The sequence below is a fragment of the Gallus gallus genome, chromosome 5 (genome assembly GCF_016699485.2).
Source record: "Gallus gallus isolate bGalGal1 chromosome 5, bGalGal1.mat.broiler.GRCg7b, whole genome shotgun sequence".
Lineage (NCBI taxonomy): Eukaryota > Metazoa > Chordata > Aves > Galliformes > Phasianidae > Gallus > Gallus gallus.
Genome location: NC_052536.1, coordinates 29,599,216 through 29,624,419, shown reverse-complemented (window position 1 = coordinate 29,624,419; position 25,204 = coordinate 29,599,216). Strand labels below are relative to the sequence as shown.

Sequence of the window (25,204 nt, the reverse complement as noted above, 5' to 3'; positions counted from 1 at the left end):
TTTCTACTTATTGGTCCCTCAAAATGCACTTTCAGTGGTACCCTTAGACATTGTTATTCCCTTTCCAAATGTCATGGTTTTATGATTTTTAGTTATCAGTATTCCACATCACAACATCATGCAGTGTACTGGGAGTTAAAGAGTAAATGCTTTAGTTCCGGGTACCCGTCTGGAAGAGAAGAAGAACTACGTTCCCCAAGAGCCTTTTCGAGTACTGTTATCATTCCTGCTCAAGGGAACAGATATAAGGGCGCAGGTCATCTGACTTGCCCCTCTTCTCATCTTGCCGTGTTCCCTGTCAGATCAGCTCACTACTGCTGCTCCCGACTGCACACAAGGCTTCAGTATTAGTGTAAGGCCTTTGGCTCTCGGACAATCTTCCTCTCAATTACTGTTGATTTATATTGTATTATAGTGTGTTATCTTACATTCCGATACTATATTTAGTAAATTTGTTTGTTTCTCCTCAGATCATTGCCACTGTTTTTAATTATTTTGGGGTCCCCTGTTTCCCTTCCTGGAGGCACGGATTTTGCGAAATCCCTCCACCCCACTAGTCACGGAACTGGGCCGGACCAGCCCTTAAGCCATTGACACCAAATCAGAGCAGTACTGGTTTCCTCCGTCATTTAGACTTTCCTGAGTTATTGTTAGAACCGTTTTTTAACTGCATTATGAAACTGGCCTTGTTACTTCATCCTGCTTTCTTGCAAGGGTTCTAGTATATGTTTATACACCAACAAAATTACAGGATTAAAATGCATAAAACACATAAGGTTACTTTATAAATTGGATAGTAACACATGAAATTAGCAAAAGAAAGAAAATTCCAACATTTTTTGAATACTTATAAATCCACTGCATAATGAGTTAGATTTTAAACTTTGCCACGGCACTATTCCCTATTTTTCTCTCCTAGTTATTAGACACAAGTTTTGTTTTTTAGTTCTTGACTCCACTTAGAAATATCCAAACATGTAAGAAGAGTTTTTAGAAAAGCCTGTACACGGTCTGAACATACGACAAGCTGATATATTTTCCCATACAATGCAGATTTGAAGGCAGACAAACAGCAGGAAACAAACAGGTTCTTGAAGACTTTTTTTTCCTACCTTCCCTGGCAGACTTCACAAAATCATTTCAAGTTCTTCACACTGGTGAACCTTTTCAGAATCCCTTGGAAGATAGCTCTATGCATTTTCAGAATATAAATAGCTATATGAATTGTTGTTTCCCAAGACAGAGAATGGGGACTATACAACACTACTGTAAATCCACCTGAGACACCTGTTTTTCATGCATGCACTACTACCTGCCAGGTCATGCACTAATACCTGCCGGGTCAGAATAACATATATGGTCCTTAGGGAACATTCTTTACCCAATAAAAAAATACAGGAAACTAACAATCTTTCAGATAAGGTTAAAGCTTAACAAAATTTTAACCTAAGCTCAACTGAAGGACAAACAGTACCAGTTCAGTCATACAATTACATACAGTAAACCCATAAAATTTTCCATTAGTGAATAGCCAAGATATACTCTTAATCTCAGTAATTTTGCAGCTGTATAACAATTTTAGAAAAAGGGAACTGATTTCAAAATATATAAGACATCAAGTGAGAAAAGATCTATATCTGAATTCTTTCTGGAAACAAGCTGTATCTGGGCATTTATGGATAACTGCTTTTACATCTTTTTGCAAAACAGGGCTTTTTAAAGAAATGCTGATTTCTATAGTTCCATTTAATTCTCCCCTTCATAATTATACAATTCTTTCAGTGTCTGTTCTTTAATACATTGAAGATCAAAACAGGAAATACCTTTGCAAATAATTTTTTAGAGCTTTTGGAACAACACATCCTAACATCTTCATTAGTTCATCAGGTCCATACTCCTGTTACAGAATGCAGTTGACATTAAGTCTCATCTTTTACTGTATTTCTCACCTAACAGAAAAGAGAGGCTTTTGCTACAGAGAATTTCTAGCAATCCTATTTAACAAAGCAAGTTTAATAGCACCGCAAAGTTTCATAATTAATTTCAAAATAAATATAGATATGTTTACCACCAGCCTGCAAACAAAATTATTCCTTTCTATATTCTCTCTTATCTGAAGTGAACCACGAAGAAAACTACCAAGTTAATATTAAGTATGGATTCTACTCTGATATTTTCTTAGAAGGAAACAGCAGAAATAAAACTATCACTTCCAACAGCTTTGCAATCTGCAAAGGATGGAAATGTTTTCACAAATTCTTACAGGGTCTGGACTGTAAGAATTTGTGAAAATTGTGAAAAGCCCTGTGTGTATGTGTGTGAGTATATATATATATAAAATATTTATATATATTATGTATATAGAAATATATATACAAGTACTTTAAAATGAAAATCATAACAGAGTACAGAACCTGGAAAACAACTAAGTTGAATAAACTGCTGAGGTTTAAAATAAGACCTCCAGGTAGAACTCCTCTGCTGGAATTCAAAGCTCCATAAACTGGGGGGTGGGAAGGGAGGCAAAGGATGAAAGGAAAAACTGAAGACGATAGGAGAACAAACATGGGCTTCTATGAAACCTAGACAAAGACACATAATTTGCAACTACCACTGTGTTTTGGCTTTTTACAACATAATTTCTTTATTCAGTGGTTCAGGACTTTTCTGACAACATAAGAAAATTTCACCTGTAAAATCTAATAGTAAGATGGAAGCAAAATACCACAAAACAAACTTGAAGAATCTGATCTCAAAAATATGATAGAAAATGGGTAAAAATTAATTAGACTTTGGGGAGGGAAAGGAAAAATACATAAAGAAGTTAAGCAAAAACAGAGGCTGGACACAGACTAAACACTTAACTACAACCAAATGGAAAGACTGTCAAAGACACAAAAAGGCTTTTAAAAAGCTATTTCTACTTTTCAGCTGTGAAGTATACACACTCTTCCTTCAGTACTGTATATACTTTAAATACTTTTTTAAATAGTACGTTTAAAATAATTTTAAAATACCCAAGGTTTTAACAAGATTTTCCTTTAAAAATAAAGCCAAATAAACTGGCTTTTGAAATGAATAGCTTACACTTAGTACAGAGTATTAAAGCCAAATCAAACGAGTATCTCTTTTAAAGCTGCACACTACCAAGGAAGCTTTTAAAACATCACTTAATTTAAATGATATGAACAAATGTCCAAAAGTCTGCAATTAGTTGTTACTACAGTCAAGAAGTTGCATAGATGAACTGAACAAGGGTTCCAAAACAGCAATGCTCACACCACCACAATTGACTGGGGAATAAACCAGTGAAAAATATTCCTTAGCTGCCTCCCATGACATGAGAGACAAGGCCAGCCATCTCTCAAGGGTATATATAGCTACAGGAGACTCTCTTGTACCCCTACAGACACAACTGCATCTTCTACTCCCATTTCTTCTCTGAAGTGCCTGTATACAAACGAAAGAAGCATGGGGAATAACAGGAAGAATCAGATATCTGTTTGTGGTCACAGGGCCATGATCTCATTGCAATCACAGACACATGGTGCGACAGTCCCCATGACTGGATCACTGTCATGGATAGCTATGTACGTTTTAGAAAAGACAAGGCTGCAAAGCAAGGTGGTGGGGTTGATCTTTCTGAGAGAGAGCAACTGAAATGAATCAAGGTCCACCTGCAGATGAATGACGAACAAAAGAAGAGCTTATGAATGAGAATTACAGGGCAGGCTAACACAGGTGACACCACTGTGGGTGTTTACTGTCAGGCTGCCTTGATCAGAGGAAGGAAATTGATGAGGTCTTCTCCAGGTTGCTGAAAGTACCCTCATGATCAGAGGCACGAGTTCTTGTCTGGGGCTTTAATCACCCTTATATTTTCTGGAAAAGCAACATAGCCAGGCATACAGACTCCAGGAGATTCCTGCAGAGCACTGATGATAAACTTTCTGATACATGTGGCTGAGGAGATAACGAGGAGAGATGTTCTGTTGGACCATGTTCTTACCAAAAAATACTAGTTGAGGATGTAAAGGTTGGGGGCAGCCATGGCTGCAGCAACCATGAGAAAGTACAGATCAGCAACCTGCATGGAAGAAACAGCACAATAAGTAGGATTGCAACTCTGGACTGCAGGAGTGCCAACTTCAACCTCTTCAAGTACCTACTGGAAGTATCCCATGGGATAGAGCATTGGAAAGTAAAGTTCTCCAAGAGAGTTGGTTAACAGTCAGGCACCACTTCCTCCAAGCTAAAGATCAGCGCACCTTAAGAGTAAGAAATCAGGCAAAGGTGGCAGGAAACATACACAGATGAGCAAGGAAACCATGCAAAAACTCAAATGGAAGAAGAAAGTCTACAGAACGTGGAAAAAGTGTCTAGTCACTGGGGAAGAATATAGGAAAGCTGTAGGGCATGCAGGGTTGCAACAAGAAAGGCCAGGACTTAAGTCCAGGACTTAAGTCTGGTAAGGGATGTCAAAGACAACAGGAAGGGCTTATTTAAGTATATCAATAGCAAAAGGAAGAATAGGCAAAATGGGAGCCTGAATGAGGTGGATGCCCTGGTAACAGAAGACAGTGACAAAGTAGAATTACTGAACACATTCTTTGCTTCATTCTTTACTGAAGAGACTGTCCCTCAGGAGTCCTAGACCACGGAGGTATGACAGAGAGTCTGGAGAAAAGAAAAGACAGAGAGTCTGGAGAAAAGAAGACTTCGCCTTGGTCAAGGAGGGTCTGGTTAGAAATCATGTCTGCAAACATAAATCCATGGGCCCTGACAGGATGCATCCATGAGTGCCGAGGGAGTTGCCATAAATGACTGTGGAACCATTCTCTATCTAATCTATGAAAGGACATGGTAAACAGGAGAGATGCCTGAAGACTGGAGGAAAGACAAAATCACTCCAGTCTTCAAAAAGGACAGGAAGAAGGACTCAGGAAATTACAGGCCACTCAGCCTCACCTGAAGGTTATCAGGAGTAGTCAACATGGATTCATTTAAACAAGGGAAAATCATGCTAGACCAATCTGGTAATGTAATTGATTATGAAAGTATTCAAATGTCAAAATTATTTCTTAGTGAGATATGAAATTCTCTTACTAAAGAGGTTATACTTTCCATACATCCCAGAAAAGCACCTTGTTCTCACTAACCATTTAACTAACAGGAACAGATGGGTCTAGCTGGATACAGGCATGACAGAGCATTGTGGTAGAGTAGAACATGTTGATTCTCATACCTCTGGCAGATGGGAACCAGTCAAAATTACTTTTAGACTAAAAATATTTTGCTGCTTCTCTTTGGAAAAAGAATATTGTTTTGAGAGGTTTTTTTCATATTTTATGCATGGCATCAGAGATCAAACAAAAGCAGCTTTGCAATAACTTTGTTGTATGCATTAAAATCAATTACATAGACTTACTGCATATTATTTTTATGCCAGTGGATTAATTACAAATTCCTGAAAACAGTAGCTTATAATGGAAGTGCTGACACAAAGTTAAGTACAGCAGCAAATGCTCTGCTATTATGAAGTTGTTATGGCAACTAGAAGGATCGAGTTGGGCAAGACAGAGTGAGCACAAGCAATACTTAATCCTTGATACCACCCCCAGAAAACTCTTCTAAAATTTGTGTTCACAATATTACCATTTCTACCTTCACAATAAGCAATTCACCTGCAAAACTTGCCTTAATACAGGTGTATGTGTGTTGAGGGCAGTGTAGGGGATGTTCCAGGTCAGTGTAAAATTTAAGACAAATGAAATCCAAGTTCATATTCCACCTGGTGCACACGCATATGAATAGCCTAAGGAAACAGATGGAGTTACAAGATACCTAGACAGCATCTGCTTAGCACATATTCACCAGCTATAAGTTAACAAAAACACAGTTATGCAAACATGTTCACTCCTCGACAGTGGAGTTAAAAGAATGAAATGCGATTATACCATACATGTTCACAAATAATTATCCATTAATAAAAATGTGTTTGAATAAAGGGCCATGTATTTTTTTTTTAAATCACTTATTCTTACTAGTTCTGTAATGAGACAAAAGCAGAAAACTTGAGTGATTCTAATACTTAAATAATGAAAAAACATAACAAGGCACTCATTTTCATAATGCATTAAGTATAATTTATAAAACATGTTAACTAAAATCTGCACTTTAATCACCTGTCTCAAAAAATCATTTTATATTTTAATTGCAAGAATTATCCTAGCAAAACTTCACTGAACCAAGTTTCCAACAAAATGTTGTAGCAATAAAATCATGACCTAAAAATAGTGTAACAATCCTCATTATTATACATTTCTGACATATATATAACAGTACTTCCATTATATAAGTGGAGAAATTATTTGCCTCTCTTCTACAAGGATTTAATCTTAAAGCCACCCAATCTCAAATCTAACTTTGACTACCCAAACTTAACACTAGAAAACAAAGCCCTCAGATGCCTGATGTGGCAAGAGTTGTGCTCCATTTTTTAAAGAAAGTACAAGTTCCTATTTTCACTGGGAGCAATCAGATATCCACCTTGAACTCAAAAAAATTTTAAGATTCAGGTTTTCATATTTTTAACTTTCACTTAAAAATTACTTAATGTTAATCATGTAGTTTATTACAAAAATTTTAATTTTTGAAGACTGTTTTCACTTACATAAACATTTCTTGTTTGTTTACTTATTTTTGGAAATATACAACGTAGTCTATCACTGAATGTTTTGCAGTTCTACAGATGAAATTAATTAAGTGGGAAAAAAAGATCACATAATCTACTGGTGAAAGGGAATTAGGTAATCTGCCATAATAAACAATTACTGATATGAAGTCACAACAAAACAAAACCCTACCTGTCCACTTCACCCCCCATGCACACAAAAGACAAAAAAAAATGCTGAAAAGGAAGGAAAATAATTTTGTTCACAGAAGCAACAACTGCTTGCAGGCAACAAGGAAGTATCAATAATGAAGACATTTTCTTCAGAAGATAAGTTCTTCAGTAGTTTTTGAATTCTGGTAAATACACCTCTTTTCTCTGAAAAGTGACCACTGCAGTTATCAACTTGTGTGAAACAGGTAATCATACAGACCTATGAATGCTGAATGATAACATTCAGCAAAAAGGGTTAGAATGGGATTTTTATTTACATAGCTTTTTGTCAGGTAAATAATAAATACATAATTCTCAAAAAAGGAAAATGTTTAGAAGCATTCCCTAACAGTATGCATTCTTCTAATATTTTTCAGATTTATTTGCAGTACTAACATTAACTGTTTGACATAGAATAATTTTTAGAATCACTGCACTGAGTTATGCATTTACTGATCATTCAGTTTTACTAGAAAAAGGTTTTTCCTGATATATTTAACAAATCACTTCTATGCAGGGGGAAATACGGACTTTTAGACTTGAAGAATCCATCCATATTAATCCTAAGTGGAAGACGAGTGCAGACCATAGCGCACAGCTCCATACTGTTTAAAACCTATCACCTTTGATGCTATAAAATTACAAAGCTCCTTGAGGTTGCCATGAAATTTCAGCAAGCTTTCACACACATTTAAAACTGAGAACATTTTTTTTTTAAATATTACTTCTTTGCTCAATTCTATGCAACACCTATAAAGCAATACTCTCAAAACAAATATTATTCATTTTATGTTTGATTTTCAGGTGCATTGCTTCAATACGTTGCTATTCAAAGCTACCTAGTAGTAATTTTGAGGCTTCTGGCTATTCGAGTACATTCACAAATGTTTCAGGTTAACACCACTGAAAAAAAAAAAACAAAAGATAACTGAAACAACTGTCTGTTCAAGAAGTATAGAACTCGTCTACTACATAGTAACATTCACTTTTTTGTAATGAGAACTTAATGTAGAAAACTGAACGGCTGTCAACCAGGTGAAGTGAAGCACACAGTCCCCTATGATTCCTTATTCCTATCCTTAAGGAATGAGAACTGATGTCTTAACTGACCTTATTTTCCTTTGCAGAATCCTTCATCCTGCCATTCTGTGAGTGCAAGATAACCAAATTCTGCAAGAATTATGCATGTATTACAGTGCATATTGTCAGTTACTATACAACCAGTCACAAGAAAGAATACAGACACTAAGGAGTTTACAGTTGTACACGCTCGACATTTTTGCCACTTGAGATTCAACACTCTCCACTGGACATGTTATTCCTTTAGATACGTAGCTTACATACAGCTTATTCCTGTTGTAACTTGACCAAAGAGAAAAGATTTTCAGAGTACCAAGCTGAAAACACAATTTCTCTTTTTTGTGCTACATTCAAGGTTGAAAATTTTCACCAGCTTGTTCCTGGGAGTTTGAATTCTTAACACTAAACATCTCCTTGGTCTTAGACTCAGGCCTTATACCCAGCTACTAGAATCACTGCCACCTCCTAAACTTTTTAACAGGCTGCTTTTATCCAATTTACCCTCATCTCCAGGTGACTTAGTTTCTTCTAAGAGGGGAAAAATAAAAATAGAGGTTTCATACATAAAGTACATATGTCCACAGGTGTGTCTACAAGGAAAGCTCAATTACTTTGCACTTCAAGACTACTTTATGGGATAATTACAGAGTAGATGCTTGAGTACTCTGCACTGGAATTTACAAAAAGGAGGCAAGCTGACTGCAATGACTGCCTTTGTCTCCTGAAAGACTAAGAATACCAACTGCATAAAGTTATTTTATTGCTGCACAAAGATTGTGCCTTGTCATATTCCAATTATCTGGAAGAGTTTCATAGCAATCAGCATCTTAACAAAATATCCTAATAAATTTTGGACACATTCAGTTCAGGTTAGGCTGTCAACTCCAGACATGCACCATATGCTTAACCATGAGACAGAAAGTGTTAATTTTATTTCAGAAAATGAACATGCCTCATTCCTTGCTTTCAGCATGGACTTTACATCATGTACTCATTGTATCCTTGGCAACTTAACTCCTGATCAAAAGGGACAAGATTGACAACTTAGATTTAAAGTTACAGCCATCATGTGCTAGTAGGCTCGGACTTTGTCATGACTGAGATTATCAAACCAAAAAAACCCCTATATCCAGACGTTTTGCATTGTTTCATTACAAGGAAGATGAAGATAACTTGGAGAAGTTCCGAATGTTGCATTACTTCCCCACAGTCAGCATACATTGCCCCTAATGTCAGTAAAGTAAATAAAATTTTACCCATACTCTTTTAGGACAGATTTATGAAGGGCTTACACTATAATAAAGTGAGTTTTTCAAAATATGTGTAATTTCCGATACATTAGTCTCAAGAATATGGTTAATTAACATTAAATCAGATAATTTAAATTTCTCAACTAAACGGAAGTGGTTTTATAAGACAGAAGGCCATTTTTTAATACAAATCGTGCAATGAATTTGAACATCTTTTTCCACAAACAGACCTTTAAAAATGCCTTTAAAGAATTAAGGCTTCAGGAACAAGGAGGAGACAACAATAAAACTCCTGGGAACGTGTAGGCTTAATCCATATGCAATTTATAAATGAAAAATCACAGAACTATAATCAGGTTCCATAGCTACATGAAGCAAAGTACAAATCGCATTTTTAAAAACAAACAAACAAAAAACCTTTATAAAAAATAAGCTCCATAACAGCTAGCTATGAATCAACCTTAACCGGAATGCAGTTTTTACCCTCATGTACGATATCTAACATATCAAAAACATTCTAGTCCATTTTACCCAATTAGACCCCAAAAAATCTACATTTTTTTCCTAGATTAATTTCTTGATGAAAAGCTGTTCAAACACAAAGTACCTATCAAACCTAGTATTATTATCTGCTGTTTTTTTCTTCTTGTAGACACTGCTGTCCATCAGAAGAAATAATTAATGGGTCTATTATGCATGAAAGCATCATCCTGTCAATTCTCAGTGACTGGTTTGAATAGCTTATATCTTGCTACTCATTGATGCCATGCGTGCTCACTGTCCTGAGAGATGACAAAACACTACACCCTTCGGGATTTTCTCCCTCTGTTCTAAAGCAGCATTTCACATCTGTGTCTGACAGAAGCATAAGGAGCTGAGAGAGGCAGACCTTCATCATCCTTCACAGAATAACACTGCATGGGTTAAAAGTTAAGACGAAGTCTACTGATCCTACGTTTTGCCTACAAAAATATAAAACGTGGAGGCTACCGAAGCGTGCATTCCAACTTTTCAGTGTTGGAATCATCGACAGAAAACAGACGGAATTTACTGGATGCTAAATCTTTAAATGAATTTTTAATGGGTACTGAACACTCGAGTTAGCTGAAGTCAGTGCATTTGCCTCTATTCCTTTTTTCCTTTTTGTTTGAGGGGGGGACAAAAAAGGGGGTTTAAAAGATGCAAAGTTCACAGGTTATTTTCTGTTGCCGGATTAAGGCAGAATAAACAAAAATACTGAATATGGAAGATATCAAATATTGGAGATACCTGGAAATAAATTGGAAACGACCAACACCACAAGATGAAGCAGCAGTGAACAAGACGCTGTGGAAAAAGAAATCACAAGACGAGAGTGCATAATGCATTTCAAATTGAAGAAAGCTTCCTATCTGCTGAGTGAGCCTCAGTATATTCTGAGACAGAGCATAGATAAAGCTTCAGTCAACTATATCGCCTAGGTAAGTTTCATTTCACATGCTGCTTAAATTGTTGATTACATGAATATATACTTCAACATAAGTGCAATAACTCACTGGATTTAAATTTAGACTGATACTGAAGTTTAAATCCTTTCATGACAAATATTTCATGCTCTTACATTTCCTGTGCTGCTCAAATAATAGTTGTCTTTTACTATTATGGTTATTTAAAGGAAAAATATTAAATGCATTTTCCCCTGATTTGTGCTAGAGTGAAATAGTTCCTAAGATTTAAATCCTTCAAAATATTCTTAATACATATATTAATGGCTGTTTGAGGAAAAAAAAATAATAAAAAGAAATATTTATGTTAATATTAGCAAAAAGCAGTTACTGTACTTCATTATCTATTTAATCTGGCAAAGCAAACAACATTTTGCATCACAGCAGTAATATGTAAAAGGTTATATTTTATTATAGGATAATAAATCACCGTTTGTATTAAATAAAGCTATAAGTGTTGATTAATTTATTAAAGGCAAATGACAGCACAATAAGGAAGCAGCACCACATTAATGCACTTCAAGGTAGTGCATGCATAGTTTCAGTATGAAGACTGGACACTAGTGCTATAGTAAAACTACAAAAAGAAAGGTTCAGGTCACCTCACTTCAGTTGTTTCACTCATTTGGAGCATCCACTACATAATCCACGTAGATATTAATTGTACATGGAGAAAAAAATTGCAAAACAGTTTAGGGTGGGATCCTAACACCTAGCAGAGCTTGAAAAATAAATACAGCATCTGCTAGTCAAAAGGCTACACTTAATAGCCATGGAGAAAGATGTCAGTGCTCACACACGCACAGAAAAAGTCCACTCTCTAGAAGTGAAAAAGCATAAATAGCTTCGTACTGTTTAATGCACCACTTTACGATCACATTGGTCAATTCTGTATTTATCAGCTTTAAAAACCTACATCTTCACTCATACTGTCTTTTACCAGCTTAGCAGACTAAGATGCAACATTTCTATTTCCAGCATTGTTGAAAATGCCTCTCCTCTACTTCTCTCTACACAACTTCCCATTTGCTATTTAGTATATCTTTACTTAAAGTAACCACCAATCCTTTTCCTGTTTTTTTCTCTTTTTACATTTTTCTAACTTATTAAAGCAGTCTCTGCCTTGCCTGTGGCTTGCTAAAAGACAGACTAATTCACCATTCACTGCCAACTCTTTTGAACCCTCCAGTTATGCAGAAGTAAATTTTACCAAGCGCTGTGGCATATAACTGTGCATGCCATGATAGAGCACCTCAAGTCTGAAAACCAGAACTTGATACTATACAGAACTTTTTCTCAATTCATAAGCCAACAGTGTTCTCTCAAAATGCTGATGTTCCTACCAGGAAAGGTATATCAAATAATCTTTGCAGCAGAGGGTCATCTCATGCATATTACTTTAGAATAGTTCACACACCTCAAATTTCTTCTCCGAGATCCCACAACTGACTGCCATGATAGGGAAGAGAAAAAAAAGTTTCATACCCTCTAAACATTCAAGCCCACATCTGCTAACAACAAGCAGAGAAGTTCCCACTATTCCAAACTTATTTCCATTTTACTGCTGACAAGTTCCAGCACCTATAGGTGTCTTCAGTTTCAGCCCTTTACTTTTATAAGCACTATTAACTGCTCCTTTCACAACAGCTGAATAGAATCCTAACATCTCCCAAACCAATTTTTTTTTTTTTTTGCTGTACCTTGCTTCACATACTAGAACAATCCAGCAAGAGCTCTCCCTGCCTCCTCACTGCACCTATACAACAAGTCTCTTACCAGAGATAAAATGAAAAAAAGCCAGCAGCTAAGAAGCAGGTTCTTTACAGCACATAACAAAGCAGCATCCGCTCTGGGTTTCAATGACATCAATTCAGGACTTCCAGAACTTGAGCTGACAAACCTTATAGCACTTATAACAAGCAGAAGGTGCAATACAGTTTTTATCAGTTGATTTCAGAAGATGGCTTTGTGCCTATTGAACCTGGTTCAGGGTTGGCAGTAAAAGAGAGCAATAACATAACTCAGGTTTTGATTCTCCAGTTATTGCTTTCACAGTGGAAAAGCTGGATGCTGCATGTGGCTTTTAGCCTCCTCTTTTGAAAAAGGCATTTTTTATCATGTTTACTAACAGCTAGCCAACATGCTTATTTAAGAAAAAATAGGTCATTATTCAGTAAAGCTCTCAAAAGGCTTATTCAAGATGTAGTGTTTTAGAAACCCTTGAACAGAGTTGCAGCTAAGATTTCTTAAGGTCTCTGATAGGAAAATATGTGAGAAAGGTTTTCAAAGAGCAAATGGAAAGCTTTAGAAGTCTGTACACAACCATGTAATATTTCTAAAAGAAAAGGCATTAAAGATCTTCAATTCTTTTTGGACGCATTTATCAATAATTTCTAATTTATGACAAATGCTACTTTCGTTTTCAGTGTATTATTCCTCTCACACAGCTTCAAAAAAGACAAGAATTCAAATGTATTACCTGAGCATAAATGAACAGTTCATTGCCAAGTTCCAAAACCTAAATTGCCATGCAACCAGAAAATATATTTTTTTCCAAAATGTATAACTCTATAAAAGTACCTAATCTGAAAGCACCAATTTGATATTTTTCATTTTCATTGTAATCACTTGTTCAAGGATCACTGAACATCTGACAACAAAAATCTTTTCATTTCCTCTCTGTATTAAGTTTCTCATCCATGTGCAATGGGTAAACCATGTCAAAAAATAACTACAGTAATTTGCCTGAAAACTGTATTTCTGCTCAGTAAAACAGCACACGTGACACATGCATATTGTACCCCCATCCCAACTAATTCAATAGGTAATGAACATTGAAGTGATGTTGCAAGGTTTAACGAGCCTTAGAAAAATTATGAGAACGATACACAAACCAAAAGTCCAAACCGCTCCTTCTTGATTTAAAAGACTTCAGTGCGCAGCAGCACAGACTTACAGGCAGAAATATTCCTAAATTGGAATATCTTCTGTATCCACTTCTGTGTCTACTCAAGTACAGAAAGCAGGGAAAACACAAGATAGTCTTCCATTTCCATCCTTTTGTTAAAAATACAACTCATACAACCTAACAGAAAGCAAGAGGCAAAATCCACAACTTCTGCTTCTACAATGAAAACTCTGGTGCAAAAAGCCTATTTTACCTTGAACTGTATCTCTATACAAAATTTATTATGGCCATCTGAATCTCCCTCAAGCCCCTTGACTACATCCTTCCCACCACAGCACAGACTTACTGTAATGAGAAAAAGGGCACTGAAGCACTTCAGGACATGTAGATAGTACCAGCCAGTAATCTGAATGAATGTATTTTTTCTTTGAAAAAAAAAAAAATCTACACACCATTTGCCCTAATTGTTAAAGATTATGGCTTCCAGAAAGTCTCTAAGAGAACAAAAGTTTTCTTGGGCAAAAGCCCAAGAAAACATACTTCATGGAGCTGCAAAATACTCAGTTTGATTGGGTAAATAAAAGGAAATAAGAGGAGTTATACAAGTAATCTCCCCTCATGTGGCATTTAATAACAGTTTAGAAGCCTACAATTTTTGACTTTTACTCATATCTATGCAACCAGTTTTACTAAATAAAACTACATTAACAAGGATGTTTACATGAAAATCCTAAACAGCAAAAATCTTTTAAGATAATTTTGATTTAGACCAAAAATCACTTGTTTTTAAGGCATGAAAAAATCTTCTTTCTAGCTTGGGAAACTAAGCATCAGAATAAGGACCTCCTATCTGTGCATGCCCCAGAACAGTTAGTGTTATAATCATCTATTTCAACAGCTCCCAAGAGCTTTCTACAATTAAATCTAAATCTATAAACCTATACACATTTACATTAAGCATCTGTTTTCATTGGAAAATTGTGTTAATTCAAATTTATTTTGTTCTCATATAATTAAAAGACTTTTTTTAAATCTATTTCAGGATTCACTGCTACCGCTGAATTATCCTTTCTGTATTTCAATTTGAATTTCTATCACTTCAGCTTCTAATTGTTTCTTTTGAATCAGGAATCTATCAGAATCTTGACTGTTCCTTCTACTTGAATATACTTATTGTCACATTTCAGGCTTTTCATGAGGAGTACGTTAACTATCCTTACATTAAGTTTAATAATGCAAGAGATTTTTTCAACCCTAAAAAAAATCCCCACAGAACTGTATTAAGTGCATATTTTAGCACTGCCAGCATTTTAAACACTTCAAAAAGTGCCCTGGATGCAGTCTTATGGAAACCATGCGTGTGAGCAAAAAGAATCCTAACAATTACTGACATCTGTAAAGGGAATTGGGTTATCCTGTTTTATCACAACACCTTACTCACCTTACTAGAAATTTGTGCTGGATTGTTAAAAATACACAAAACTTTCTAAACTCACTCCTTTAAGAAAGAGGTCACTGGCTAAGCTCTCTGAATGGGTGTGGTATACTGCGAAACTTGGAAGCTGGGTCTGAATGTACTTTTCTTATTTATCACTTACCATTATGCTCATTAGTGATTTTCTCAATAATGTTTTGACAGTGAATGGAAACTCTGAACTACAGTAGGACTCTTACTAAACCCTTCAGGTCTCCAACAGAAATACTGCCATTCATTATTCCCACTTGTGATTTTCAAGATCAGTGAACTGTCATATTCTTAATCCAATAATTTCTTACCAATTATTACATTAGCTTGTCCTGAAATATAGAGTAAAATATATACAGTAATTACACAGTATATTTGTCAATCAAACTTGTAATTAGCTGAAAGAATTCAACCAGGTGTAAAGAGACATCTTCCACAACGTAAAACTGACCAATATTAGTTATATTTCTACCTTTTTATTGCAGAATAAACACACAGTCTATTTTGCAGAGTGAGGTCAGGCTAAAACAGTTTATAGTCACAAGGGAGGACACACAGGAAAAAGATTTTCAGCCCTCTATTGATATGAATCGGGACTCAACAGAAGTAGGAGGGCTTATACACCTTCACAGCAGATACAAAGGGCTTTGTAAAGAGGCCTGTTAGGTCCAAAAGTATCTGCACAGGAGGAAAGTTTATTCCAGCAGATGCAAACACATGCTCATAACAGCTCAGAACCTGCAGCAACTACTTCTGGGAGTTTTGTGAGAATACTGTGTCATTGATCAACTTTTAGGTCTAGCAAGGCCTGTTTCCACACTTTGAATTTTAGTTAGATCCTGCATCAGCTTTTCCATTCTTTTCCTTTTCCCCCCTCAAGACTGATGTCAAGCACATGGGCCTACACTTACCTAACTCATTCCATTTGATAGCATTTTTTTCAGTATTCAGGAAAGATATTTCAGTATTCAGGAAAGATTTTTCAATATTCCTTAAGTCATGGGACATTAAAAAAAACAGATTAATATACAGCCATGTTAAACAGTATTGATGCAATAAGCTTTACATGGAATTCAACTTGTTTCTCCCTTAATAAAAACTTATATATTAAACAATGGTGAAGTCAACAAGCTTGCAAAACACAACTGAAAATTGGAAAAATTACAGCAAGTGAATTCTTTATAGGACCACAACCTGACCCAACATTTTTTGACAGACAGCATCTCAAACTATAATTATGAATTTGGCAGACGACAAACAAGGAGGAAAGAAGCACACTGCACAATAAAGGTCATACCAGCGCAAAGCAGAGGCTCTATACAGCCAACATATAGCCTACGCTGTTGGGCGCTGCCAACAGTGTAAGTCTAGGGATGGCTAAGAACACGGCACACACGCAGTGACACTTATTCAGAAACACTCTGACAACCTCCAGCTATATGTGGTTCAGGGATTTCTGGAGTCAAAGATGCTGCCTTATTTATAAGATAGCCTTCAGAGAATTTTTTCCAGTCCATTTTTGAACCTGCACAAAATTTAAGCTTCTACATGGTCCTGTGACAAATTTTCAAAGCTTAATTACAAATTACACCAAAAAACACCTTCTTCATTTTGAATCTGCTGCCAGTCAGCTTCATTCAGCACTGTCTTCTCACACTTACAATAACAATTTCTTATTCACCATGTCCATCCTTTCAAGATTTCACAGACCGCTACAACAAGCTGTTCTCACATCATCTTTCCTTCAGACCAAAGAGCTCCATTCTATTCTACTCACAGTATCCTCAATTATGCTTTGTGTGAAAACTGTTAGTCATCCTGCTACTATACTCTCTACCTTCTCATTTCCACTGTTTCCTTGAGGAGCCTGTGGGATCCAAACTGGACAAAATATGTGATGCAGCTGTGTCACTGATTTATTTATGTATCCATGTCATGTTTTCTGACTTGTTCTTCTCCTAATTTCTAGGATAGATTTCCTTTACTGTTGAGTACTAGTAATCACTTCGGAAGTCTTTGTATGTAACAGAGGATTGTTTCCCACCCACCCACCCATGTACATTAGTTAATCTTCATCTGTGACTCATTCTATCATTTGGGTGTTTTTTCTGCAACTCTCTTCAGACCTTGGGTTGCAGTGACAGTGTAGAACTACCTTCTAATAGCAACAGTAACAGTGCAACTGTTTGCACTGGTCTGAGAGCCCAGTGAGACTACATTCCAAGAGTTCTGCGGATTCTCTGTCACTGTATGATTCATTTAAAATGAGACTGAACGTTGTTTTTAACAGTAGCTGTACTAAACGATGCGCCCTATTTCAACTAAGATCCAGTTCATAACATTGTCATGACTGCTCACACTATCTATAAAAGTTCACCTTGTCAAAAATGGTTTCTTTGGCCATGTAATCAATGAGTTTTACTGGATAGGTTGGTGCCTTACTACATAACACGGTTCACTGTTCTTCAAGCAATACCCAAATCAATACGATTTGAATTAGAAAAAGAAACAACAGCAACCTTCTCTTCCTCAGATTTCCCCAAATGTTACTGAAATCAATGCATTAAGTTTGGTATTTCTCACATTGTACAAGTTAATAATGAAGCAAATTTAACTGAATGTCTGTTGGTAGTATTTTGTGTTTAATGCTTAAAAGCAAATAATGACAAATATCGTGAGCAAGCTATTAAAACCATACATGTTTAAAATGTGCTTCAAGAAGAGAAGAGGAGGAAATTGAACTGTTTCTAAGTTTAGCAGAGCCAAGCTGTCAGAACTCTGATAGTGAAGAGCAGACTCCAGAAAAAAAAAATCCTAAACACCTTTATATATTCTCCTTAATAGGCTGTTCATGAATTCTTCTACTTATTGTAATGTAAATTACATAAATCATCCCTAATACCATTACGTAGATGTCATCTCTTCCTGACTGATACTGTAGCTGTACATTATCACTGTCACCAAAATATATCTCATCCATGTTCTGTCCTCCTAGGATTCTTCTACTGCGCTTTCCTTTTATGATTAAATGAATTCTATTCACATAAAATCACATTTTCAGCAGTAGGTGCTCAGTGCCTCAGCAACAGTTTTCAAAAAGGCATTACTCCAGCCTTTTAAACATACAGTATAGCTTGTTCAATGAGTTATTTTCGTAACAGAACAAACTTATTTCACTAGGCTTTTTATGAATGAAATAATTTCATTCTACAATCTGGCTGGGAGATTGACAGGCTTCAGCAATGTAGCTCAAATTATTTTATTCTAGATACTTGAAAAAAATTATATATATATATGTATATATATTGTCCACAGCATCTGTCGCTACCTATAACATTTGAAACTGTGAGGTAAACATTTTTATATATCTCCTCAGCTTTTTAAAACTTAATAAATATCCTCCACTGTTTTCTATTCATGGTAAGACTTAGACTATAAATACTCTTTAACAAACAAGTTCGTAAACACAGGCATTTAATAAGTACTCCAGTACTTCTTCCCAAAAGAATGTCATTGTTCACTACCTCATTCTCATAATTAGTGTAGCAGTAGGAAACGGTACTGTGCTAATATCATTTAAAGTGGAAAGGAATGCAAAAAGACCAACCCCAGAACTATTATAGGACTCCACTACTAATAAATGAACAGTCAAAAGAAAATACCTAAAATTTGAATGAACATAGATAAACTATTTCGATGCATGGCACTAAACAAATACTACATTAAAAAAAAAAAAAAAAAACTAAAACAGCAACGTAAAGATACTGTAACCAAACCCAACATTATGGAGACTTTAAAATGCTTTGTCTCTACCTAAATATTTCTTTCACAGAGATATTTATAAAGATCAATTTTCTTTGACAAGTTAAAGTGTGCTTGTAAGTTACAGGGATGAGTTCTGAGGCTTTCAGATTGCATTTCTACAAGTTAATTTAGTCATCTCATACTTGTAGGCAATTTTCCTCTAAGTGGATAAATTGTTCTCTGAGATTTCTACTCCTCATTTTTTTCCTCTCCCTCCTCCTCTTTCTTTTCCCCCTGTCCTCAGCACTGGTGAGGCTGCACCTCGAGTACTGTGTCCAGTTTTGGGCCCCTCACTGTAAGAAAGACATCGAGGCCCTGAAGCATGTCCAGAGGAGGGCAACAAAGCTGGTGAGGGGTCTGGAGCACAGGCCTTATGAGGAGCGGCTGAAGGAGCTGGGATTGTTCAGTCTAGAGAAGAGAAGGCTCAGGGGAGACCTTATTGCTCTCTATAATTAACTGAAGGGAGGTTGTAGTGAGCTGGGGGTCAGCCTCTTCTCTCATGTGACTAGTGATAGGACTAGAGGGAATGGCTTCAAGTTGCGCCAGGGAAGGTTCAGGCTGGATGTTAGGAAATACTACTTCTCTGAAAGGGTGGTCAGGCACTGGAATGGGCTGCCCAGAGAGGTGGTGGAATCACCGACCCTGGTGGTGTTCAAAGAGCGTTTGGATGTTGTGTTGAGGGACATGGTTTAGCGAGAACCATTGGTGATGGGCAAATGGTTGGACTGGATGACCCTGTGGGTCTTTTCCAACCTTAGCGATTCTGTGATTCTATGACCAATACAACTCAATGAAATAAATATGTCTGTAGGATAGAAAGAAGATATATAAAAAACAAGCATAAGTGAACACTCAGTAAGGCTTTATGGAATGAACAGAAGAAAGGTAAAAATAATGGGCAGTCAGAACCACATGGAGCAACAAGAGAAAATATAAAGCAGGCTCTTACTTGCACTAGAAAATGGATTTGCTCTCCACATTCTAACTGTAAATACATGTTAAAACAAATCTGAAATAAGGATTACTGGATCTCTGTTCCTCAACGTATTTACTGCTAACATCGATGTTCCACAGTCCAACTCAATTTAACCCAGTATGCATGCACGCTACCATAAACAAAAATAAAAGCGTTCGCTCCTTCCCTTAGAACTACCAATCCTTGTATTTCACTGATTCCCCAAGTTCTTTCCCTTTTCACCAGTTCAATTTCATGTTCTTGCCAACTCTTTGGCACCATTCACGCACTCAGATTAGGCAAATTTACCCATATCTGGTGATGGATCATAATATTACTGAAGTGCAAGTATGCAAATGCAAACTCACTTGTTCAGAAGAGAGGAGGTGATTATAATTTATTATTGAGATCAGAAGCAATGTAATACAACACAACTTCAAATTCATTACATTTTTAGTGATAAGAACTCCACAGCCGCATAACAAAGAGAAGCAACAGATAAGCAGAGACATGTAGCCAATAAACGAGTAGATAAAAAAAATCCAAAATAACTTACAGCCATCTCCATCAGAATTCATGTTTTAGTAGTGACAGACATGACTACAAAGCAATTAATATTTACATACACAGTTATTTAGAGATGCAAAACATCACCTAATACCTACAGGTTTCTTTCATCCAGAATTTAGTGCATGGGAGCAAGAGAAGTCAACGTGAGTACCTTTTTATTTTTCTTACAGTTAGAAAAAGCAGTGTTAGCCAGCCCATTTTCAGGGTAAGTGACAAATATTTCATTAGTTGGAGTAAAACACTTTCTCCACTCTCACAGAAGTTATTTTTCCCACCTACTCCCATCTTAAGTGACAGGTGATAGCATAAAATGAAAGGGAACGTGAAAACACCTTCCATTCTCACTGCTCTGCCAGTGACACCAGGTCCCTTTTAAACGCTGATCAAGCAAAACCAAAAGCAACTGCTGTACTCAGTTCCTTTTAGGGTTTTGTCCTGGGGTAATTCAACCCTAAAAAAGATAGTGGAAAGGTGCAGCAAATTTACTGTTGCTTTTCTAAACGGAAAAAGTATGCTTTTCAATATAAGAAAGTAAAAGGAAAAAATTAACCACATTCAAGACAGAAGAGAGAGAATGAATACTTTAAGCCTCTAAGAGAGTTCTGGAACAATCACTAAGCACCTACAATTGTTCCCTGCATAAAACAGAAGGCCAAAAGGGGTACAGTTTGTTAACTTTTCAGAAAGCATAACTAGTTAAGAATCCTCTGTCATGTGCAGACACCTGTGACAATCACTATATCTGATGGTCCCAGACTACAAGGGGATTATCCTTTTTAGATTTTAGATTATCCTTTTTTTTTTCAGGTTGGCGGATAACTTGTTCCACTGACTGAAACATAGTATTATATGCAAAATCTAGATAATGATCAAAGGACAACAAGACATCTTTAGACTCCAAAGACTATTCGCCACTTAAGTATAAATTGTGTCTTGGTAGTGTCACTCCTATTTTTCTGACAAAAGATTTCAGTCAAGAAACAGGTTAGCCTAAAGCAGATTCCATGGTATAACAGCCAATCAACACTTGGACTCTGTCACGTTGAACTATCGCCTAACAACTTTATTGGAATAAAATATATCTAGAGGAAAAAAAAGTCTGCTCTAATAAGACTCCATTAGTAAAGAAGTCAGGATAGAAGTGCTTTTTTTCCCATTATAATCATTTTGGTACACTTCCCTGAACCTCAGAAAGATGAAAATGAAGATTACCAACAGAGCATCTTTTCCAGAAACATTACAAAGGGTATAAAGACTTTCTCTCCAAGATTATCACTCTTGAACCCCTAGCATTTTGTTTGCTTAGAAAAATTTAACCCAATTTAACTCCCATTACCACTGAATTATCAATTTACAATAGTTAGACTTCTAGTATCTCCATTCAGCCAGCACTTCCCATGCAGAAAGGTAACCACATGCCTCAAGTAAAAATTTCTTTTCAATAAATACCTGCAATGATTGTCTCTATCTTTTACAACAAATTCTTAATGACACTACAATCAGTACAATGATTACAATATAATTACAATGATAACAGCTGACTGAAAAATGCTATCTTGAATTTGTTTTTCCATCTTGACCTCTTAAATTCTGTAGCTAGCTGATACACACTTTTCAGTGACACATTTTCTGCATGTTGAAGCACACGCACATATTCAAGGAGAAAATACCACATTATCACAGTCTGCTTTCAATCAAGATCTTAAAAAGAAACAGAGAAGGTATGATCAGTTTCACAATCCAAATTATCTGCAGCAGATTCAGAAATACCACGCTTTATGAAATGGGATGATGAGTGTGTGTACTGTCAAAGGAAGGTCATCTGATTCACATGCCAGTAAAGGTTGAAAATGAGTCAGAACTAAAGAAAACAGTCTCTCCCTACTTGCACCTTACTCTGTCCTTCAGAGGAGATTCTACATTAGAAGAGATTCTAGTTCACATGTAGACAATTTGCAAGGAAAAACAAGATAGTGGATTTCCCTTGAGTGTTGAGTGTTGGAACATAGATAATACGAGTTTCATTTTGAAAAAAAAAAAAAAAATAGTTTGGCAAGAGTCAGTATGCCTTTAAAATTCTTAAATAAATTTTCTTAAATCTGGACCAAAAAAATAAGCCCTTTAGGGAGGGAAATAAAACAACAATAAACAAAAAATAATAATAATAAAAAAAAACCCAACAGATCTTGCTTGTGCTCAGTGGAGCTACCTTCCTGTAGAACAGCCAGAAATGCCAGAGATGTCACTCTCCTGAGAGCTGAGAGAGACAGTAAACAAGAGAACATAACACAGATGAGGAGCCAACACATGATTTGGACAGCATGAGGGGGTGTCAAGAGAAAGTGCAGCCTAGAAATTGAATGCAGGAATAGTGAACACTTGAGCAACAGAATGAGATCAAAGTGAAAAAAGCAAGACAAAATGTATACGTTTGGTTCAGGAAGCTTCCAAATCAGATGAGAAGGACCAGGAGAGCCCAAGACACTGACAGCAAATGTGAGAAATAACAGGATGACAAATGGGGTAAGAAGAAAAGTAAGAGCTGTGACAAAAACTAAGAAAGAAATAGGCAGACTGTGCCCATTAGATAGCTTCACACTTAACAGCCTTTCTTCCACTCCACAAACAGTTTAGAATCGCCACTGCTCCCAGTAAACAAATTTCTGAACACCCTACTAGCAGAACAGGCCTGTCTTCTTTAATGTTGGTTCACACACAGTCTAATCACATCTCTGTTTCAGGGCATACATCAACGAACAAGGAAATATTATCACAGTTAACTTCTTTTTAAAATGGTATTAGGAAAAAAATATTTTTATGAGAAACAGAACAGTTAAGTCTGCTTTCTGCAATGAAACCAATCTGCTATATCTGATACTCTTACTATCCTTGCCATAAACAATAAAAATAGAGTGGCTCTTTCCCTGAATGTAGGCTGCATAGAGATGAAACAAAAGTGGATTAAGTACTACCATTAAAACAAACACAGGTCATCCAAATCAATCAACAACTTTTAATATTGTTAGATACACATGGAAGTGTATCTGATATGTATTAATGTCATTACTGGAAGAAGACCAATATTTTCCAGGCAAGAAAATGGAAGTCCCGGCTCTGAAAAGCCTGAAGTTCAATTCAGGTGATGTAACAATGGCTCAAGACCCTGTTCTAATTCAGAAGACTCAATGGAATCAAAAGTATAAAAGAGAATCTAAAAGGGAAGAATGAAATCACAAGTGCCAAGACAGAAAATCAGAAAGTAAAAGGATAATGCAAAGGGAGGGAGGGAGGCAGAAAGTAAGCAAAAAGGAGATAAACTAGAATGTAGGGGCAGTAACATACTGAATTTTGAAAACAAAGGCAGGAGGTACAAAGCATACTATCAACCTACAAGTCAGAGTGATTACCTTTTTGGATAGAGAATTTCACTGGCAAGAAAGTCAGAGATGATCATACCACAGAAAACATAAGGAGCAATATGAAGCCTAGTCAGTACAGACTGAGTTTTAGGGACATTATAAAAAGAAAGGACATGATTAAACAATAGAAACAGCAAATCAATCACATAGGCATTTTCATAAAGTTCTCAAGTCTCTGCTTTCAATTAGCAGACACGAAAACAGCAAGAAAAGTTATAAGAATAAACTGTTACACATTTGAAGTTACTGATTTGTGATTTCGTAACCAAAGCATAATTAAACACAATTCACTGGAAGCACTTTCAATATACAGTAGCAGCAAAAGATTAAGGCAAGTGATTTGAGAACTATATAGGTCAAAGAACTTGTTAAATCCAGAAATCTGGAATTTACTAAATGAATGCAAAGTATGAAAAATGAGAAAAAAGAATGAGACAAGTTCCCATGAAAAACAGCGTAGCAAACAAAATGTAATCATTTTAATCTGTGAACGTTACCCTGTTTGATTCTAAATCATAAAGCATCCACAAAAAAAAAAAAAAAAAAAAAACCACCTTAAAAAACATTGGCAACTTCCATCTTTTCCTTTTATTAGCCATCATTAGTTTTGCAATCCTATCACAGATAAAATGTATGGCTAAATAGTTCTGAGATACCAGAATACTGAAGCAAAAAATACATACGCACTCAAGACTTAGGATTACCTTATACGTCAATTATATAGTCCTGATTATATTTTGTATATCCATTGGGCAGGGTGGGGTAGTGCAGATATGAAAACATACATGGGTAAGTGCAAATCATCCATTATGAGAAAACACATTTATCAAGAAGATGCAATTAACACTAAAAATCTGGCACTTCCTATTTTTAGTTCAGATTTAAAAAAAAGACAGCTTGTCTGATCAGAACAAAAAAAAGAATTTCTGTAATGTTAGTAATGCTAGGAACAGTGAAGGAGGAAGTACTGAGCAGATGGATAATCATCTTACGCTGATGCCAAGTCCTGAAATTTTACTGCAAATCTTTAGCATGGAAGGTTTTTCTTCTGGCTGGGAAAGCTATTTCAGCAAGGGCGGAGAGGGGGAGTTAGCATTTTACTTGGTTTCAAGATTTCTTTCTCTATCTTCATGCACATAAAACTGCAGTACTTCTCATGTATATTAGCAAGGCCAAAGCTGTAGACTGCCTACAGCATAGCAGTCACAGCAAAAAGCTTTGGAGGTGGAAATAAGATCACTCTGGATGAGGAAAGTCCAAAGATAGGAAAATGGTATCACCAAAAAGAAAAGGAATATTCTTATGTGCCGGAATGGGTCTAACAAGGAGAAGCAAGAGAGGAAAGCACATCTGGGAAGCTCAGAGAATGCTTATGGAATGAGG

The 25,204-nt window shown here is 36.1% G+C and overlaps 2 protein-coding genes across 3 annotated transcripts in view; one reads left to right on the top strand and one right to left on the bottom strand.

Annotated features, from left to right (window-relative positions):
* AVEN (apoptosis and caspase activation inhibitor) overlaps window positions 1-25,204 on the bottom strand; it is an 84,890-nt gene that overhangs the window by 33,058 nt on the left and 26,628 nt on the right. The window lies entirely within an intron of this gene.
* The window catches only part of CHRM5 (cholinergic receptor muscarinic 5), a 48,054-nt gene continuing 32,923 nt past the window's right edge, over window positions 10,074-25,204 (top strand). Inside the window, exon 1 of the mRNA NM_001364658.2 lies at window positions 10,074-10,676. The gene's annotated coding sequence lies outside the window, so the exon portion shown is untranslated. The remainder of the gene's footprint in view (window positions 10,677-25,204) is intronic.